Source organism: Vidua macroura, chromosome Z (genome assembly GCF_024509145.1).
Source record: "Vidua macroura isolate BioBank_ID:100142 chromosome Z, ASM2450914v1, whole genome shotgun sequence".
In the NCBI taxonomy this organism is placed as follows: Eukaryota; Metazoa; Chordata; class Aves; order Passeriformes; family Viduidae; genus Vidua; species Vidua macroura.
In genome coordinates, this window is record NC_071611.1 from 62,526,062 (window position 1) to 62,545,358 (window position 19,297).

The 19,297-nt window shown below is 40.9% G+C and overlaps 1 protein-coding gene across 7 annotated transcripts in view; it reads right to left on the bottom strand.

Annotated features, from left to right (window-relative positions):
- The window catches only part of FAM172A (family with sequence similarity 172 member A), a 264,470-nt gene extending 246,283 nt beyond the window's left edge, over positions 1 to 18,187 (bottom strand). For 4 of the 7 annotated variants that reach the window (XM_054003618.1, XM_054003617.1, XM_054003612.1 and 1 more), the window contains exons 1-3: positions 18,099 to 18,179; positions 16,194 to 16,343; positions 13,454 to 13,604 (exon numbers count right to left, since the gene is read on the bottom strand). The gene's annotated coding sequence lies outside the window, so the exon portion shown is untranslated. Of the gene's footprint in view, positions 1 to 13,453; positions 13,605 to 16,193; positions 16,344 to 18,094 lie in introns of all 7 variants that reach the window. The other 3 variants (XM_054003615.1, XM_054003614.1, XM_054003613.1) reach the window with 3 other exon arrangements.
- Between the last annotated feature and the right edge of the window lie 1,110 nt (positions 18,188 to 19,297).

The window sequence follows — 19,297 nt, forward strand, 5'->3', positions numbered from 1 at the left end:
AATGTGTGGAATGATGGTGTTTGTGTTGCCAAGTTACCATTACACACATTGAAGCTATGCTTTCCTGAGGATGGCTGAATATTTGCAATTCCTTATTTTGCTTTGTTGCTGTGCTTTTATTTCTCTATAAAACTGTCTTTATCTCAATCCATGAGTTTTCTCACTTTTACCCTTCGAGTTATTTGCCCCATCCACTTTTTGGAGACTGAAGGAGTAGGCAGAGGAAGGACTTGTCTGCCTATTGTAGCTCATCCGCAACACCACAATACAGTACTTTCTTAAACACGCAAACTATTAATAATTAGGTGTACAGGACCCTACTTCTGTTGAGGTAAACAGACAGTAATCTAATGAATCAGGCCATCAACTCTGGGGACAGAAAAATTGACCCTGCAGTCAAGGTAGGAGAATGCTGCCCAGAGAATCCTGTTCAGAGAAGAAAGTTGCAGGTGACTTGTACACAAGGCCTGAAAGATAAAATGTTTGCAGATAACCTCTTTTTGTATATTTCCCATTTTCCAGGCAGGAAATTCAGCCTGGATTCCTGCTTTAAGAAAGTCAAAGAACCTTCTTTAGCCTTCCCAATCTCAGCACCTGAGATGAATATACACTAATGAGCATGACATTAATTTCAATGTCTTCACCATCACCTTCCTCTAAAAGGTTGGAGGGAATCTTTCACAAACAGCAGATGTGAGGGAAAATCCAAGGAATTAATGTCTATAAAGAACTAAGATCCTGCAATTGAAGGATCAGGAAAAGTCCGTGTAATATGCAATAATGCTATAACTAGTGGGTGATTTACTTTCCAATATTTCATGGGCCTGTATCTCAGCTGATGAGGACAGAAAAAAAATTGAGACAATAAAACTATTTGGAAAACAGTTGTGTGCTTATTTGTTTATGCTCCTTATTTACAGAATAAGGTTTTCCAGGCAGTGTACATTACAAGGAGTTATGAGGACTTGGTAGGACATTACGTCATAATGTACTTGAAATTGCCCTGTGATAGTTTATAAAAAAACTGGGTTTGGATGAGATTTAGATGCTTGTACTTTGTATTGTTGGTTTTAACAGGATCTTGACTTGAAAGATGGAGTGGAGAAGACTGACTCTCAATAGCCTCATCTCTGCACATACTAAGCAGCTCCAGGACAAAGCCTGAATTTTTTTTTTTTAACATCATCTTTTCTCAAGCAATCCCATGAGGCAGCTGGGAGAGAAATACGCCTCTGAGCAGAGAAAAGTGTGAAGACTATTAATAGAGTCTTCCCTTATGAGAGACACCAAAGAAATTTTCTAGAATGCCACATAAGAAAGAGAGAAAGTGGAAAACTCTAGGGAAATGGTTTCTGCTCAGGCCACCATCAAAAGCTGCTAAAAACCTTAGACATATGCCTATGTGTCTAGTACTTTAAAATCCCTTTTTTCCCCACTCCTCCTTTGCTCTTCAGTAACTGCATGACTTTACAAAGGACTGTCTGCCATGAACTGAAGACTTCTGAAAAGAACACATGCAAATCAGATGGAAATGCAGTGCATCCAGGTCTGTAGCCCAGATCTTTATAAACAGCAAGGTATTTGTGATTCTACCTCAGAGTCTGTGCTGAGAGATGCACAAAAGGAGGCTAAAGAAAGGTAAGAGGCACATTCAGTTTTCTACAACACATCTGTTTCCTCCAACATCTTCTGGAATGTGCAGATGCAAATATGTATCACCATCTCACTTGACTACTCTGCATCTAATGCAAATACTGCAGACGACACAAAAATATACAAATCAGATGGATGTTATGCAGAATCAAATCATACACAACTGAAAAGAGCATAAAGGGCTACTGAAGACATCAGTTCATCGTCAAGTTATCTTATTTCAGAATCAGACTAAAAAGCCCAAATCCCCATAATGTACATATCTCTTTGCAGCAACATCTGCCTCAAGAGATCTGCCATACAGCTCTTCCACAGCTTTTCCTCCTGTAGAACACTTGCTTCTTCAATGTTTATGATTTCTGCAAGCTTTACTAATAATATAGTACCTCAACTGTCTTTGCTCTGCCCCCTGCCTAAGAGGCAGCATGTGCTATATAGCCAGCTGAACCAAGTACTGTTTAATTTCAACCCTGTGATACACCTGTAGCCCTCAGATTTGCTTCTGCTAGATTGTCATAACATAGCAAAACAACATACATATATACATATATTATATATAATGTGAATAATATAAATACATTATTCCTTTTAGCTGGATATTTAAATAACTTGATATTTTAATTCTGACTGCATCAAACTTGCATTTTTAATTTTCTTCCACATCAGTACATATTTTCTTTCACGAAACATTAAAAGAACAAAAATAAAAAAGCAATGCAACTAAGTTTTATTTTCTTTACTGGTTCAGCTTTAAAAACTAAAAATCCAATGTTTATATAAAAATATTGCATCAAGTACCTGTCAGTAATTGTAACCACACTTATTTACACAGTTTGCTACTGCCTGATCTACAACCTTGCTATCTCTGTCCAGAGCCAAGACTGACAAAAAGCTGTAACCACAGTACCATAGAGTAGTCCAGGCAAGAAAAGATCTTGGGAAATGATCTAGTCTCCAACCCTCTCTTGGACCTTATTTCACTAGGTTTTAACAAGGCCTTAGATCAAGTAAGCTATGCTACTGCCAAGATGAGCCTTAAATATCTCCAGTGAGAGACATTCCACCATGCTTTTCAGAAACTTAGTCCAAGATTTCCTTTTCCCTATACTGAGATGAAATTTCTGCTCTCACTATTCATCCTTCTGAGCAGAAAACAGCTTCTCTTTCACAACTATCTTCTATGTACTGGATGACTGATGAAACCCTTCCAAGCCGTCTCTCCACTGAGGTGCTGGAACGTGTACACAGGAAGGCAGTGAAGTTGCTGAAGGGTCTGGAGCACAATTATTATGAGCATTGCCTGAAAGAGCTGGGCATGTTTAGCCTGGAGAAAAGAAGACTCAGGAAGACCTTCTTGCTCTCTACAACATTGGGCTTTTCTCACACATAACAAGAGAAAATAGCCTCAAGATGCACAAAGGGAGGTTTAGATCAGATATTAGAAAAATTTCTTCTCTGAAAAGGCTGTCAAGCACTGGAACAGGCTGCCTGGGGTAGTGGTAGAATCACCATCCCTGGAGAGATTTACAAGATGTGTGGATGTGGCACTTAGAAACATCATTTCTGGCAGGACTTGACAGAGCTGGGTTAACAGCTGAACTTGAAGATATCTTTTCCAACCTAAACAATTTCCTTGAACTTTTCTCCAAATGTTGGGTTCTCTAACAGGCTAATCATCCTTCTAACACATAAATCACCCTGGTGGCTATCTGCTGGATCTTCTCCAATTTTTCATCAGTATTTCTCTTGAAATCAGGGGACAGACCAGACACAGCACCCTAGCACATCTCCTACCAATACCGGAGAATGTTTGACTTCATTGACAAAAGGGCACATTGTTCAGTTTGCCATCCAGCAGCACCCCCAGCTTCTTTTAAGCACAACATCCCAGCCAATCATACCAGTCTGCTTGCTGTTTGGGAGTTATACCATTGTCATTGCACAACTACACACATATCTTTGTTAAACCTTATGCAATTCCTCCTGACCTAGTCTTCCTGCATGATGGATTACAGTTGTCCACTGTTGTAGGTTGGGTTGATTTAGTTAGGGATTTCATTAATGTTAAGTTAGGTTTGTTCCTTGTACTCCCCTATTTTTCCCCTCACAGTGGTTTGCTACAAGTTGTTTACCCCAAAAGTTCCTGCCACTCAGACCTGTGAATCTTCTCACCTCTCCCAGTTTTTTCCTCGTTTGGTTCTATCAGTCAGGGGTTGTCACTCCCTGTTGAGTGTCAATCTTGTAACCACCCCCAGCTTCTTCATGAAAGTTCTGTATCAATCACTCCACCTTAGCCCTTCTATTCGTCCCAGAACACTGTACCCACCTCTGTTATGTTACCATTGGTTGTTATAATCTATGTCGTTTCTCTATCATTTGTCCCCATTGGGCGAGCCAGGTTTCCACCCCTGTCCGCCCACCCCCTACTTAATCTGTTGTCGTTCTTTGTTCTCCGGCATTTTGCATTGCATTGCTCTGGGAGCGTTTTGTTCCGACCACTCATGGGGGAATAGAAGTTCTTAGGACTCACAAACAAAGTGTCCTTCTCTCGTCCCTTCGTCTCCTCTGAGTGTGTGAAGCCGCCAAAGCTGCGTTATCCACGCCGCAGGGCTCAGCATTACCAGGGAGGCAGATGCCAATTCCCTGGAGGGCCCGCACACACGTGGTGGCCACCCAGCCTTACACAGGCAGTGCTAGCCAGCGCTTCTCGACTGCTTGAGGTTGTAGCAGGTAGCCACCAAAGTCCACAAAGACAGATAATAATTGATTGGCCAATGATCTGGCCATTTCATTTGCACCTTTGATTTGAAAGTGAGAAGACAAAATCTGGACCAAGTACTCTCGTTTTATTCTCAATCCTTTTGCCATAATAGTCATACTTTTACTTTTCATGCTATAAAGCAAAATCCTTGAAGAAATTAAATTCTACTTGTTTGATGAACTACTTCAATGAGGCTAAACAGATGTATCTGTGGGACTGGTTTAACCTTAAGCCTAAACACTCTGTCCTAGCAGTAACCACTAAAAGACATGGGCTAAAGAAACTTTAGTCATTCTAAACCAACATTGCAAAATTCTTTGTCCATTTTGTTGAAAGCACTGCATTTCCTACCACTTTGAAGGAATCCCTACTAAGGAGAAAAACTGTCTTTAATTTTTTTAAGTGCAGCATGTGATTGAGCAGAGATCAGCCAAGTACTGCCTAACGCAAAGGTACAGATAAAATCAAGAGGAGAAAGACACGGGGAGATGCAACCTAGTTTGGCAAAAAAAAAGTCATTATAAATTCCTAATTTTTTTTTGGAAGGTTCACAGTATCAGGCCAGACAGTCCCTCAAAATCAACTACATCCTCTTAAACAGAGGCCTTTTATTTTCTTCAGCACCAGTCTCCAAGACCAGTAACTTACATTTAACTACAGCAGTTCTTACAGAAAGGCATCCTTGGCAAAATTCAAGTTATTAAGAGCTAAACAGTCCATCAGTTGCTGTGATTTCTGAAAGGCTAGTGTCCTTTGTACTTTCTTTCCAGTTTTAATTACTTTGGCTTCAGGCTTCAGTCACTAATTATTGCTACACCTTTATATGTTAAGTTTTCTGTCTATGTTTCCCTTACATGATTAGACACCACAACCAAGTCCTATCTCTTTCTTCTGGTAAACTAAACATGCTTAACAAAGTCTCCTTCTAAGAAATTTTGATTCTAACCCAAAATAATTTTTTTCCAGTTTCTCTGTTCCATACAATTCTTAAAATCCCCATTGATTGCTGTTAAACACAACTTAGAAATTTGAATAGCATGGTAGCTGAAAAATATAATAACTACAACAATGTTTATCGATAAACAAACTGCAACTACAGGAAGAGTACAGAATGCATTAAAATTATTTTACCTCTATGTCATCTTTTGATCAGACGGATAATGTCTCATCTTAAAAAGTCATGAACAATATACATTTTTACTACGGACTAATGCTAAAATTCTTTACGTCAGCCTCTACAGCAGCTGATCATATTGATTCCCAAGACAAAAATTAATACAAGAAAAATAGAGATACATTAAACAGTGTGGTGAATGGGAAAAATACAAAGCAGCATCAGCCCCACTGAGCACAATGGGCTCCTGAAAAGCATGTTGTAGGCAATATAAACATTTTCTCAGACAACTGACAATTTTCAAAATATGTGCTGAAATAGCACTACCTATAAAGTATCATTGTGTAAACAAGAATTCTTTTTTTCTGTAATTAAATTAATGCTGTACTGAGCACTACACAGTCACATTTGCAGTATACACACGGGACAAAATGAATCTTCAAAGGGAAGTACTAAATCAACTACAGAACAGCAAGCAAAAATACGCTGCAAACATACACACAATAATGTAGCTAGCCCTCTAATATTTTACATTTTTTACCTACTTCAAAATGAAAATGGAGGAAACATTTCAGTTGCAACAGCTTAAAAATGTGACATAGGGCAAAGAAGCAAAAATGGTCTGTCCTAAATTCCTTGTGCTAGAGAAGAAGGAAAAAAGGGAAAAAAAACATCTTAGATAAACCAAAACTTTCAGACTCACCATGTTTTGTTACTAAATGCTGCTGTATAAAAGTAGGGGGAAAATAGATGGAAAATCACTTGACCAAAAAAAGCCCTACACCAAACAACAAAAAAAACCTCAAATCTTGTGAATAAATGATCAGCAATGCTAGACAAAATACATGCTCCCTTGATGTACATGAAGTTTAGCAGACTTTGTAGAAATTTGGAAGGTGGACCAAAAAATCTGACGGAGATTTAAAAAAATGAGGAAAGGAAGAGGAGAGAGAACATGGTCCTCAGAGACAATCAAAACTAACAGAACCCCAAAATGTAAGCAGAATAGATAATTATTTGAACTTAAGACTCGAGTGGTTTAAAACCAAGCACAGAATAGCATAGAAATACTAATTTTATATTTCTGGTAAGGTGTCATAACTAGCCAGGTGTTTAATTACCCCAAGGATAAGGTACAAACTAAATGGAAAGCAGCTACCTACTTATGTTGATATGTAAAAATTACTGTGCCTCAAAATATTCCTCACTCTTGCAAGAATCAGCAGGAGCAAATTTCTTCCCTCTAATGTATACACCTTTTCCATTACTGTCTCTGAAACTTCACAAAACGTAATATTATTTCAAGCTAATAGAGCTTGGAAAAGGAAAAATCCAAAATTTAGAAAGGAGATATTTTCTAGACTATATATCTATATACCTAGACTATATATAATGTTTCCCAATATTTTAAAATGAGACCTGAAGAAACAAAGCAGTGAAGATCCTTTCAATGGCATCCTGTTTTAGGAAAAGCATTGCCTGTAGGTGGAGGGACATGATCCTTTCCCTCTACTTTGCACTTCTAAACACATCTGGAACACTCTGATGGCTCCAGATGCTCCAGGTGCGACACAGACATAGACATACTGAAGTGAGACCAGCAAAGGGCTGCAAAAATGGTTAAGGGCTTGGAGCATCTGGTATCTGAGCACAGGCTGAGATAAATAGGACTACTCAGCAGGGAGAAAAGTCAGGGTGGAGTGGGAGGAGTATAACCAGTATCTATTAAATGCCAGAGGAGACAATATCTATTAAATGCCAGAGGAGACAAAAGACCACTGAGCTAGTCTTCCCATTGCTGTCCAGTGAGAAGGTAATATACAATGGGGACAAATTGAACATTTAAACATAAGGAAAAGTTTCCTTAACCTAATGGGGCTCAAACACTGGAGCAGGTACCAGACAGGTGACTTCAGAGACTGAAATATTGTAGTTTATGTCTTAAACATTTTTATTAATGATTTTTGTCCATTAAAACTGTGTAGTCAAGCTGCATCAAGAAAGCTGCACCAAAGACCACCGCATCCTGAATGGGCCACCTAGGCTGAGGCCCTGGACTGTAAGTAAATTTAAGATAAAAATGACACTATTTTTAGGTCTGGGCTGGGGGAGAAGAATACTTCCATAGGAGGATGAAGCCCAGCAGCTGTCTTATCTACTGAAAACAGGTTTGTACAGACATCCCCTACTCCACCAAAGAAGGAAGGAGGAGGTTTTGGGTGCATGGCGAAAAGCCCCTGGTCAGAGGCAACACACGCCCATCCTCTGTTACTCAAACTGGTTCAGTCAGGAACACCTATGGGACATTCATGTCAGGGGCTGCTGAGGGGTTGTCATGGTCCATTAAATGCTCCCTGAATGGTTCCCCAGACCCTGCACCAGAGCACTGCATGTGATGCAAAATCATACAACTGATACACAGTCCTGCAAGGGACAATGTCAAACTTGCCCCCTCAGGGGAGGTACCTGGGCATTCCCACCTGGACCAAACATTTATTAATCCACTGGATTCTATTCTTTGTCAGTAGGGGACCCTCACCACCTAGAAGACCAGAGGATAAATGAGACATCATCAAGATCCATGGAGGGGTGATATGTTTTTACTTAACATGTCTCTGTCACTCTTCTTGTCCTCCCACCCCTCACCACTTTTTCTCTTTCTCTTTGCTTCTTTTACTGTCAAATAAAATGTAACAATTTTTGGTATCAACATTTAACCTCATTTGGTTCTAATCTTGTTTCAGGGAGTATTCAAACCTTCAGGATTCTATCCATAATCCACAGAGAGCTCACTTTGCTCCTCTGTGATTAGAGTGGATCATAAAAACAGGTTACAAAATCTCTGTCCTCAGAGATATTCAAAACTTATTATACACTGCCACAAGTAATCTGCTCTAGCTGATCCTTCTCTGAGCACTAGGATTGGACTACACAATTTCCAGAGGTCCCTGCCAATGTCAACAACTCTACCATTCTGTCAAGATAAGAAAAAGCAAAAGTGCACACCAAATAGACAGACTGCGTGCGTGTGTGTGTGTGTGTACGTGCACATACATTTACAAATAAGTTACCTCCCACAGCAGCAATGATCCGCAATGACCACACATGGGAAACTGAGAATCATTACAAGCAGCGTCTGATTGAACAAAAATTAAGAGCTCATGGTCTCTCAGGGGTCTCAGTTTTGTGTTCTCAGGAATTCCTTTCTGATTCTGAGTCAATCTGCATGAAAAAGCCAAAATTTGTGACCCCCTTACCCAAAGGCAAACTACCAAAACAATGTTATCCCTACAGGTAGCAGAGAATACCAAAATTAAGACCACCTGCACAAAAAAAAAGATCAGCACATACATGTGCATCAAAAGTCCAATCTCATACAAAAAACAACGTGGAAAACACAAAGAGAAAAGAAGTGATCTCTATTCTCAACTACTTCTTTAAGGTAGTGTCATCTATATCTACATTTCTGTCCAATAAATTCTTGGGAAGCTCCTTTGGGCACCATCCTGCTCCTCTGTGAACCTCCATGGGTTGCAGGGGTACAGCCTTGACCAGCAGGAGGTTCATCTTGGAGTTGGTTGGCTGGCACTGGGTCTGCTGGACATGTGGGAAGCTTTTGCAGCTTCTCACAAAAGCCACACCTGCAGACCTCTGCTACTAAAACTTTGCTGCATAAACCCAATACAGAAGGCATAATCATATGGGTTTTTTTCCACTGTACTTCTGCCTTTGTCAAGGCACTGAATGAAGATACTCATTTAATAAGGAGACACTCAGTATTTTGTCTAACCTTCTTGAGTTTTAAGTACAACCCTCATGTTTCTCCCAACCCCAATTCCTCCCTTTCCACACTTAAGTACCTTTCAATCATCCTCTCCTATTTTTCTCAAAAGCTTGCTGTCTTATTGTATCCCGGCGCTTCTAGCACCATTCTGTTCCCTCCTCAAGTTCTCATTTGTCTTTTCATATCAAGAGCTTTCACAGAGACACTGCCAACTCAACTCCTTGTTCCCAAGCTCCCTTTGTCTACACTTCTCCAGTCCCCTGGTCATTCCCCTGCCATTGTAGAATGATTACAGAAATGACATAGCCAATTGAGAGCTTTCATCAGACCACGCTCCCTGTTACCACTGCACATCCTCACCACAGCCCTGTGGCAGAAAAAGCACAGTCAGTTGTTCTGTGGTGCTGGCAGGCATGCCCAAACAACAAGGAGAGCACAGCATGTCTTGTACAGGTAGAATTGCTGGAGATACTTACACACCAATACAGAGGTTGATACCTGACATAAAAGTAGACTGTACCAACTACCTTCTTCCTAATTCGAAACACCAAAGCACAGCAACACAGCACTATGTATATGGTAAGGTATACCTTGTATCGATCTACACTTACCTTGAGGGGTCAACTTAAAGGTGTTACCAGAATGTGCTGCTTAGGCACTTGTCAAGTCTTGAAGATGTACAACAGTGATTCCACAACTTCTGTGGGCCCCACTCCCATGTCTGACTATCCTCACAGTATATTTTCTGGGGGGGAGGTATATATACCACCATTTCCCATTAAGTAAAATGTTAAAAGTTATTTATCTGCTGTCCTATACTGCAAAAGATAAATGCAATTTAGAACAACCAACCAAAGAAAAAATACTATGTTATCTACATCATGCTCCTTTTTTTGAAAGCTAAATAGTTAAACATTCTCACAGAAATAAAGCTTTCTTATATCCCTCTTTATAGCAAACTCTAAAGACCATGATTCTCTGGATTTTTTTAAACAATGTTCTTAAAAAGGTTGCCTCTGGACATTACTGAGAAGGCAAAATCAGAGCTTCTCAAAATGAACACAGTACTAGCTTTGAAAAATTCAGTGTCTGAAACAAACCAGGTAATGGTTTTATCCTTCATCTCAAGAAAATGCAGGTATGGGTTGACATCCTTATGGACTTGGACTTCCCATCTCAGTATATTTATATTCCTTCATTCCTGCTTCAACCAACTACCTGAAATAAGCAAAAATTCAAGCTTCTGGTTTTTTTAGTGTAGTCCTCTTGCAATTATTCCTTAGGGAGTTACCCCAGTCTTTATGACTACTTAAATACTCACCAGAAAGGAAGACAAGGATAATAGAACTAACAGAACAAAGAATGAAAATACAATTTTTTTAAAAAAATCTTTAATTGCCCAGAGAATTATGTTGAAAGATAATGAACAAGAACTTAGAGCTCTCCTGCAGGAATGTACATGTAACCTATTTGATGTTAGTGAAGTTGATAGGATGATTCACATGAATGTAATGCTACAATTCAAGAGATTTAACCTATTTAGAAAGAGCAACAACAGAGAACAAATGGTACTGTGTGCCAAAAATGTCACTGTCTGTTTCTGAGTCACTGACAATAAAAAAATCATGTCTTAATAAAGAAAGTACAAGTCAGGATACTAGCTGGGGTTTGCTACAGATACAAAAGCTCACACAGCAAGGTGGTTAAGCACATATTGCTTCTTGATGGAAATAAAAGTTTCATTATGACAGTGGACATAACACAGAGTGAAATAACCTGGAGTCTTCATGCTGCTATTATCAGAACAGGCTCAAAGTTTCTAAAAATTGAGGACAATTTCTTATACTGAGAAATGTTAAATCCAAGCCAAGGGAATGCTATGTTCAACTTCATCCAGGCAGATAACAAGTACCCCACTGTTTCACAGAGAGCAAATACAGAACAAAGACCCTTCCTGCCCCCAGGTCTTAGAATCAAAAGAAATATTCACAAACACATCTTTACAAAACGACTTTAGCAGTCCCACCCCCTACCCATGCTGTCCCCTCAGCTGACAGAACTGTTTGTAGCAATGCACAGAGAACCAGTTCAGGGAATCACATCTGAGTTAAACCAAAATAGGAACCCGATCTGAGTTGAAACTACCTTCCTTTCTTTCTTTTCCCTCCCCCTCCCTTTTTTTTTTTTTTTTTATGAGTACACTTTTAATTTATCAATTTTCACCTGGTGCCACTGAGGTGACAGAACCAGGATACAGCCACTGCCTAAAAACTTTTTAGCCTGATTTGCCAACATGGCCATGAAAGAAATATAGAGAGAGCAAAGAAGGATTCAAGCAGTGATCACTGTGGTAGGAAATAGTTTATGCTTCCAAAATTCAAACTCTGCTATTACAAAATGCAAACATTTAAAATAAAGTATAAAGTAACTTCCACCAATTTTTGACTTATTGATTAGCATGTATCTTGCATTTACAGTTTGTGTAAATGTAGTTTTGATTTTGATGGCTATGTTTGTTCTGAGATCTTCCTCCTAGGTTCACAGGTAGGCTATGTTAATACACTCCTGCAGCATGGGAGATACCAACATACATATACAGAATTCTCTTTTCATTCAGACTTTATTTCACTAGACTGAATAGTGTGCTTCAGTGGGGAGATACTGTTTCAGTACAATGATCATTATTCAAGATACACAGACTATGTCTTTCAAGGAGGCTTCCTGTAAACCCATTTCTTCTTTGAAATACTTTCAGCTTTCCTTTGGACTGTGGTGACTGTATTTATTCAAATCTAGCCCACTTAACATTTTCCTTCTTAAGGTGGGTTTGTAACACACTTTCTGCAAGAGGAATGAGATGCCCATTTGTTAGGAAAAAAAGCAAGATGTTTTCAAGATTTGCTACACATTGTGCCTAAAAAAAAAGAAGGAGGGATGCTAAGCCAGTTTACCATCTTCTTAAGTTAAAGAAGGAGATTTAGATTTGCATGTATTGCATGTATGTACGCCAAAACATGACAGCCACCCAAACGTGCATTTCAAGGCTTTATAAAGCCTGGCCTGCAGAACTTCAAAAGAAACTATAAGCACTACGTTGTTAGGTTTGGTCTTCAACACAGCACTGAAGACAAGCTGGAGAGTACCTGGCATTCTGACAACATGATCAATCAGAATTACTTTGTCCATATTCTCAAACAAGCAGCTATTACTCCAAAAAACCAAGACACAGAGGTATAAAACAGCTCCAAAGTACAATAAACCACCTCTCTTCATACACATTAAATAGAACAATGAGGGGTCCACTATCCCTATTCCTAAGAGAAAATATACCTCAGTCAAGGGATGACAAGAAACCAGAGAGACCACTTTTTGCCACGTCCCAGCAGGAGCTTTCACTATAGACACTGCAAAAAGCTGACACAGTGAAGAAAGATCTATGGGTTAGCAGAACACGTACATTCCTGCTGAAACATCCAGAGAATTCAAATTAAGTACCTTGAAAGATATACCGCAAATGGAAAATGGCAACTTTATGGAGCTTGTAATTCAGGCAAATCCAAACTAGCTATCTTGGGAAATAGTTCACAATTTCCAAAGCTATCTTCCTATTAAATTTCATACTTTTTTACGTACATCTTGGAGTTTCTGTGGGGTACTTAAGAGTAATCAAGAATATTTTCAATACAATCAACATTTTCATGTCCCTCTCAAAAGAAAAAGAAAATTAGCCTAAACTTTGACTTGAAATTTATAGTAATACTCCTTATTACCAACACTAATAAACGCAGAAACTGGGATAATATAGAGTGATGGGCCTGACTTCAAATGCACAAGTGTCAAAAAACATAAGCACTAACATTACTGGTGCTCCAGGTATGGACCCGCTTCCAGTCAACACTGAAACTGGCTAACTTGCAGTACAATTGACAACATGTACAGCTAATTCTTATTTTAATCATCATCTCTCTTTCTAGACATGCAATAAAGAAAATTCTTTCATTTGCCTGCCTGAATATCCTGGTTTTGGCTGGGTTAGTGTAGCTGTGTTTTGGATTCAGGATGAGAGGTACAGTGCTGTGTTTTGGATTTGGGATGAGAATAATGTTGGTGGATGGTTTGGCTATTGTTAAGTAGTGCTTACCCAAAATCCAGGAGTTTTCTGTGTCTCATGGTCTGCTATTGAGTAGCTGCACAAAAAGCTGAGAGGGACCACAGCCAGGACAGGTGATATGAACTTGCCAAAGTGACATTCCACACCACAAAACATCATGTCAGTATATAAACTGGGGAAGCTACCCAGAAGGAGGAACAGCGGCTTGTCAGGGATGGGCTAGATATTAGTCAGCAGGTGGTAAGCAACTGTACTGCACATTACTTGTCTTTCTTGAGTTTTATTTCCCTTTCTCAGCTCCCTTCACTACAATTATCATGATTAGTAGTATTTTATTTTCTTTCAATTATTTTACTGCTTTTATCTCAATGCACAAGTTTTACCTTTTTTTCTTAATTCACTCCCCATTCCACTGGGCCAGAGGGAAAAGGGAAGGGAGTGACTAACAGGCTGTATGGTACTTAGTAGTCAACTGGGGTTAAACCACAACACAGAATAAACTGCTTGCTGACAGAAAAGTTTCTTAAATTAACCACCATACCAAATATATTAATTCATATAATAGTGTTTTTGATAAGACAATACTTATTTCACCTATGTATTTAAAATCAATACCTATAATAGCCAAATGTCTATATAGCAAGCTTTGCAAAGATTGGTCTCCTGAATTTCTGCTGGCCAGCAGAACCTGGAAGAATACAGAAACCACAACAACAGAAATTTTAGGTGTAAAATTAGCCCGATAAAGTCTTACATGGTTTATCTTCCCTCTTTAGACACACACTCAACAGAATACAAACAAGAGTACCAGAGAGGTTCCATCCAGATGGAGGTCAATACTCTTCAGGAGAGTGTAACAGGAATAAAGGCAGTGAAGACTTGACTAGACCACAGAGCAGGCCACCAGCCCCACCAGCAGTATCAGTGCTAATTAACTCACTAGAAAGATTGCTCAGAAAAGTGGTTGAGAAGCTTTCACCACAGTCAAAGTACAAGGTGACTCAGGATGCAGATCCATGATCTGCTGTAGTCTGTATCATACACTTACAGCCCTTCTCCTACTTCTAGATTCTCCACTCCAGTCCTACATCATTTCTTATAGACTCATAAAAGCATTTGCGTTTTGAGATACCTTGTAGTTTATCTAGTTCAATTACTTGCCATGGGCAGCATCACCTTTCACAAGACCAGTATGCCCAACACATTTGTCTGGCCTTCCACATCCTGGGATGGGACACCCACAGCTTCTCTGGACAACCTGCTCTCATGTCTCAGCATCCTTGCTGTAAAAAATTTCTTCCTAGTTGCTAATCTAAACTTGCCTTCTTTCAATTTAAAGCCGCTGCCCTGTGTCCTATCACTACTACTTATGATGGCATTCATGTCAGTGAGCAAGCTAAAGCTATGAGAAGCACTGCCTATCTCTAGTTCCGTATCAGATGGATCTACTTCTTTACCTGGCTCACTGTGCAGCCAGCTGATCTTCCACTTGGCTTGGAGAGAAGGGGCAGGAAGCAGAGAGGAGAGCTCCTCCCTCATTCCAGCAACAGGGATCTAATGTGAACAGGCTATGAAACTGCATCCTGGCACTTTTTTTATCAGAGTGGTTCTGTAGCTGGAGGTAAATAACTTTTGGTCCCAGTCGGATTCATAGAAACACTCAGCCATAAAACAAAAATTGTTACCAAAACCAGTGTACTAATGAGTAACTGATAATGAGCTGAGCAAAAAGGTAATGATGATGTAAAACCAAATCTTTTCACTTTCCAATAAAAGTCAGTCACATTACAAGAACAGTGTAAGGAATGTCATAAGTACTTCAATATTAAGTTCTCAAAGTCCACACAGCAAATAAAATGCTGAAAAATAACCATGAAAAATAACAAATTTAAGCCCATTAAATTGCACTCTGGGAATTCCACTCAGTACAAATCTGTGAAACTCATCTGCAGGCTAAGTAGATATATGTGCAACAATACCTGTAAAGAGAAAAAAATATTCTTCTAAAGCACCAAACAAATTCACAGAGCAGTATTAAATTTCATAAGAGGATGTTTTCATGTCCATTGTTAACCAGTTTGTTTCAGTAAGCTTGTGGAAAAAAAAAAATTAAAGATATCTCTTCATTCTTTGTATGTATGCTTTACTTCAAAGAATTCCAGTAATCTATTGTAAATCTAAAAAACTCCTCAGTTATGACAGCACATTATTCCCTAAAGGAACAGTGGGGCAGATTCAAAGTATCAGCAATAGAGTTGTATTCAGGACTTTTTCTATAGAGCCTGGAATGGGCAAAACCTCCAGAGTCAGTGCTGAGTCTTCAAGGGGAAAAAAAATAAGGTTGTGAACTTAAAAGAAGAGATTCTAAAAGATAAATCCCCACTGAGTAATTATAAGGAGAAGCTCTCCCAAACATTTGCTGACTAGTACATAAAAGGCAATTCAGTAAAGACCATGGTCAAATCAACTTGCAGATTTAAATACAGTCATAACTGGCTACAATCACTGAAAAGGCAGTCTCAAGAAGACAGACAAAATCCAGGCACTGGTGAGAAAACTCCAATAATTAAAGGTATTTCACTAAGAGAGCAGCCTGAGTGTGCGCTGTGTGTCTGAAATGATGATGCCCTTGTCTGCCTCCATATGCTCAGTACTGTTGGCCTGCTGGAAGTTTTCATCTTATTCCTACGCCTACTCGCATCTGCTAACCTACTGCAGACAAAAAGAGTCAGGTCAGCTTAAACACAATAAATATTACATCTGTCTTAACCCACCATGTTCTGACAGAGGTGGGCTGGGGAGTGCCTAGACTAACACCAGCGGTGGCAGGCACATCAGACCTCCAGGTGACAAGTCGGCAGTAAGTACTGGCAGCGACTTCAGCAACAGCCATCACCCGAGGCTTCTATCTGGAGCTACCCTGTGAAGACCGATACTCTGGTCAGCAAATAATCTTTTTTTTTTTTTCTTTTTAAAGAAAGTGAAATAATATCTAAAACACTCAGAACAGCACATGTAATAAATTCTAAACCCAGAGGAGCATATAAAGACATCCTTTCTGTATTTTCACATTGACTGCATTCTGTGACACACCCCAAGCCACTATCCTCAGCTGTTAAAATTTTAGTTTCCCTTACACAAGAGCTTTTTCACTTTTTCCTACACAGTTACAAAATACCTAATTTTACATTCTTTCACTAAGATGCTATTATAAGACTACTTTGCCATTCGTAATAGAACACGATGCCACTCTCTTTCACCCCCTGCCTCCTTAAAGATTCCAAGAAAATACTAAGCATTACTAAAAGGACACTAGCTTTCTGCTGTATTATGGGTATTTCTTCTCCTTTGAAGGCAAATATTGTTAACACCTCCCTCTTCAGTGTCACCAATCAGTGCTCCTTATGATCAAAAGTATCCAGTTAGCTTTGTAATTGCTATTGCTTTTATAATACTTTTTTTGCCAACGATATTATGTCCTGAACAATGTCTGTTACCTGTTCATGCAAACTTAATACTTAGCAAAAAAATTCATGCAAAAAAAACCTGTAAAGTGGAAGACACATTTTGTGACAAGCTGGCTTATGTGGTTCTGAGCAGCTTAGTTCATGCAACACCACAATAAAAAGTTAGGTATCTGGAAGGAAAACAGTTCAATATCTCTCAAAAGCTTCAGTACTTAGTTTTGAAAGAAAAGCTAAGGCAACAGTTCCTCAAAAAGCAGAGTTTTGGAAGGGGACTATAGATGCCCAGTCTCTCCTGGTTTAGAATTACAAATTTTGAGTTTTCTCCCTGCCAAACCAAAACCAAGTTTTAAACTGAAAAATCATTTCCCTATATTTGGATAACTCAGAAATGGCAAGTATTTCATGCACCTTTCTAAGCCGCCAGAACAACTACAAGAAACTTAAGTCTAAAAAGAAGTGTTCAAACCCACCTAATTAGAAGAGCAACACTTGGAATGAATACTTGGAATGAAAACTATCACTCAAACCCAGCTAAATCATAAAGTCAGAAGAATCACGCTTAAATGACTTTTTATCATTTACGACTATATAGAAAGCTTGCATTAGGCAGCGGGGAAAACTGGCATGTCTCGTTTGACTTTGGTGCTGACAGCACCAAAACCTGCAGCAGTGACTGTAAGGACACATTCCGTAAAACAAAACCCTTCGATTTTATGTAGAAAATTGAAAATTATAACTGTTATATTCCCTTTTTCTGGTTCATGTGACAGCCGTGAAACAGTTGCGCAAGTGCCAACAACGTGAAGCGGCAGCAGGCACAGCGCAGCGCTCGGCAGAGCCTGGGGGGCCGGTCCTGGGCAGTGACAAGGTGCCCATTTCCCCGCATCCCCGGTGACACAGGCACACAGGTATTTCTACACCCGTTCCGGCAGCCCACGTGGGCAGCGCGGACGGCTCGGGGACAGCCACCGTCGTCCCGTCCGCTCCCGCCGCCGCTCTGGGCCTGACGCCAAGCACACGGGACGACCGCGGGGCCGCGGTCTTCATCCCGCTGCAGGGCTGGAGAGGCGCCTGGGCGCCGCCACCCCGACTCGCCGACCGCGGGCGGCGCGGGAGCCGGTCGCCCCCATGCTACCCGAGGGCCCGCGGCCGTCGCTCCCCCGCGCCCCTCGCCGGCGGCGCTGCCCGGGCCGGGCCGCCGCACGTACCTGGCGCTGCCGCTGGCGCCGTCGCCGGCGGAGCGAGGCGCGCGCAGCGCCGTCACGGGGAGCGCGCGGCCACTCCGGGCCTAGTGCCGCGCGCGGCTCCGCCCGCCCCCTGCTGGCTCCACTTCCGGGGTCCGCCGCGGTGACGTCAGCGCCCGGGGGCGCGGCGGAGAACCCGGAAGTGGAGCGCGACGGGCGTCGGCCTCTCCCTCCCGACCCCGCCGCCCTCAGGACTCTCGCACGAGGAGCGTGCGCGGAGTGGGGGCGGCGCTAGGGCGGCAGCCTCGGGGCAGGGCAGGCATATCGGGGTGCTGCCCAGAAACCGGGTTTTTGAGGAACTCTGTCGGAATAAAGTCCGAGGGGGCGGCGGGCCGCCGGCAACGCTGACAGGGACCAGGCGGGTACCGGCATCTAGATATCGGGCTGTTGCTCGAGTGCTGGTAGATCTCACTGGGAAGGTCGTGTTTCCACTCCCAGCTTTCCATTTTGATCACTTAGGAGTTTGTAAAAATAAAAGACGATAAAATTTTTCATTTTAGATGTTTCAGGCATCTTCAGAAATACATGAGGACTGTGTTTCATTGGCCTACAGTAAAACACTGATCACCACAAGCAGTCCCAGTACTTTTGTACTTGCATAGCGAGAAGCATCTGAGTTTGATTTCAAGGCTACAGTGTCTTCCTCCCTTGAAAAGCTCTCCCGAGTTGGTCAGATGACTGCTGACAACCTTCATCATGCGAATGCTGTCATGGTTCTGCTTGCACAGGATGGCTGTGAGATGTTCCAAGGACATCTGAAAACTGCCACATACCTCATGTGCAACTGAAATGTTTCATCCTCTCTTATATCCCAGTCATGACTGATAGCAAAATTCAGCAAACTAGAGCCATGGACAGGTAGGTGTATATGGAAGAAACATTTTTCATCAAAGTCACTCCCAGTTGCTCTCTCTATAATGACCCAAAGCAGTGACCTTGTATTTTTGCTCTCAGTGCAATAGTTTGTGTAGGAAGAAGCCTTTAAAGGCCATCTAGTCCAAGCCTCTCTGTAATAAGCAGGGACATCTTCAATCAAATGAGGTTGCTCAGATCCCTGTCCAGCCTGACCTTGAATGTTTCCAAGGATGGGACATCTACAACCTCTCTGGGCAACATATTTTGCTGTTTTCTGCAATACAAAAGGAAGGAGCAAGTGAAATACT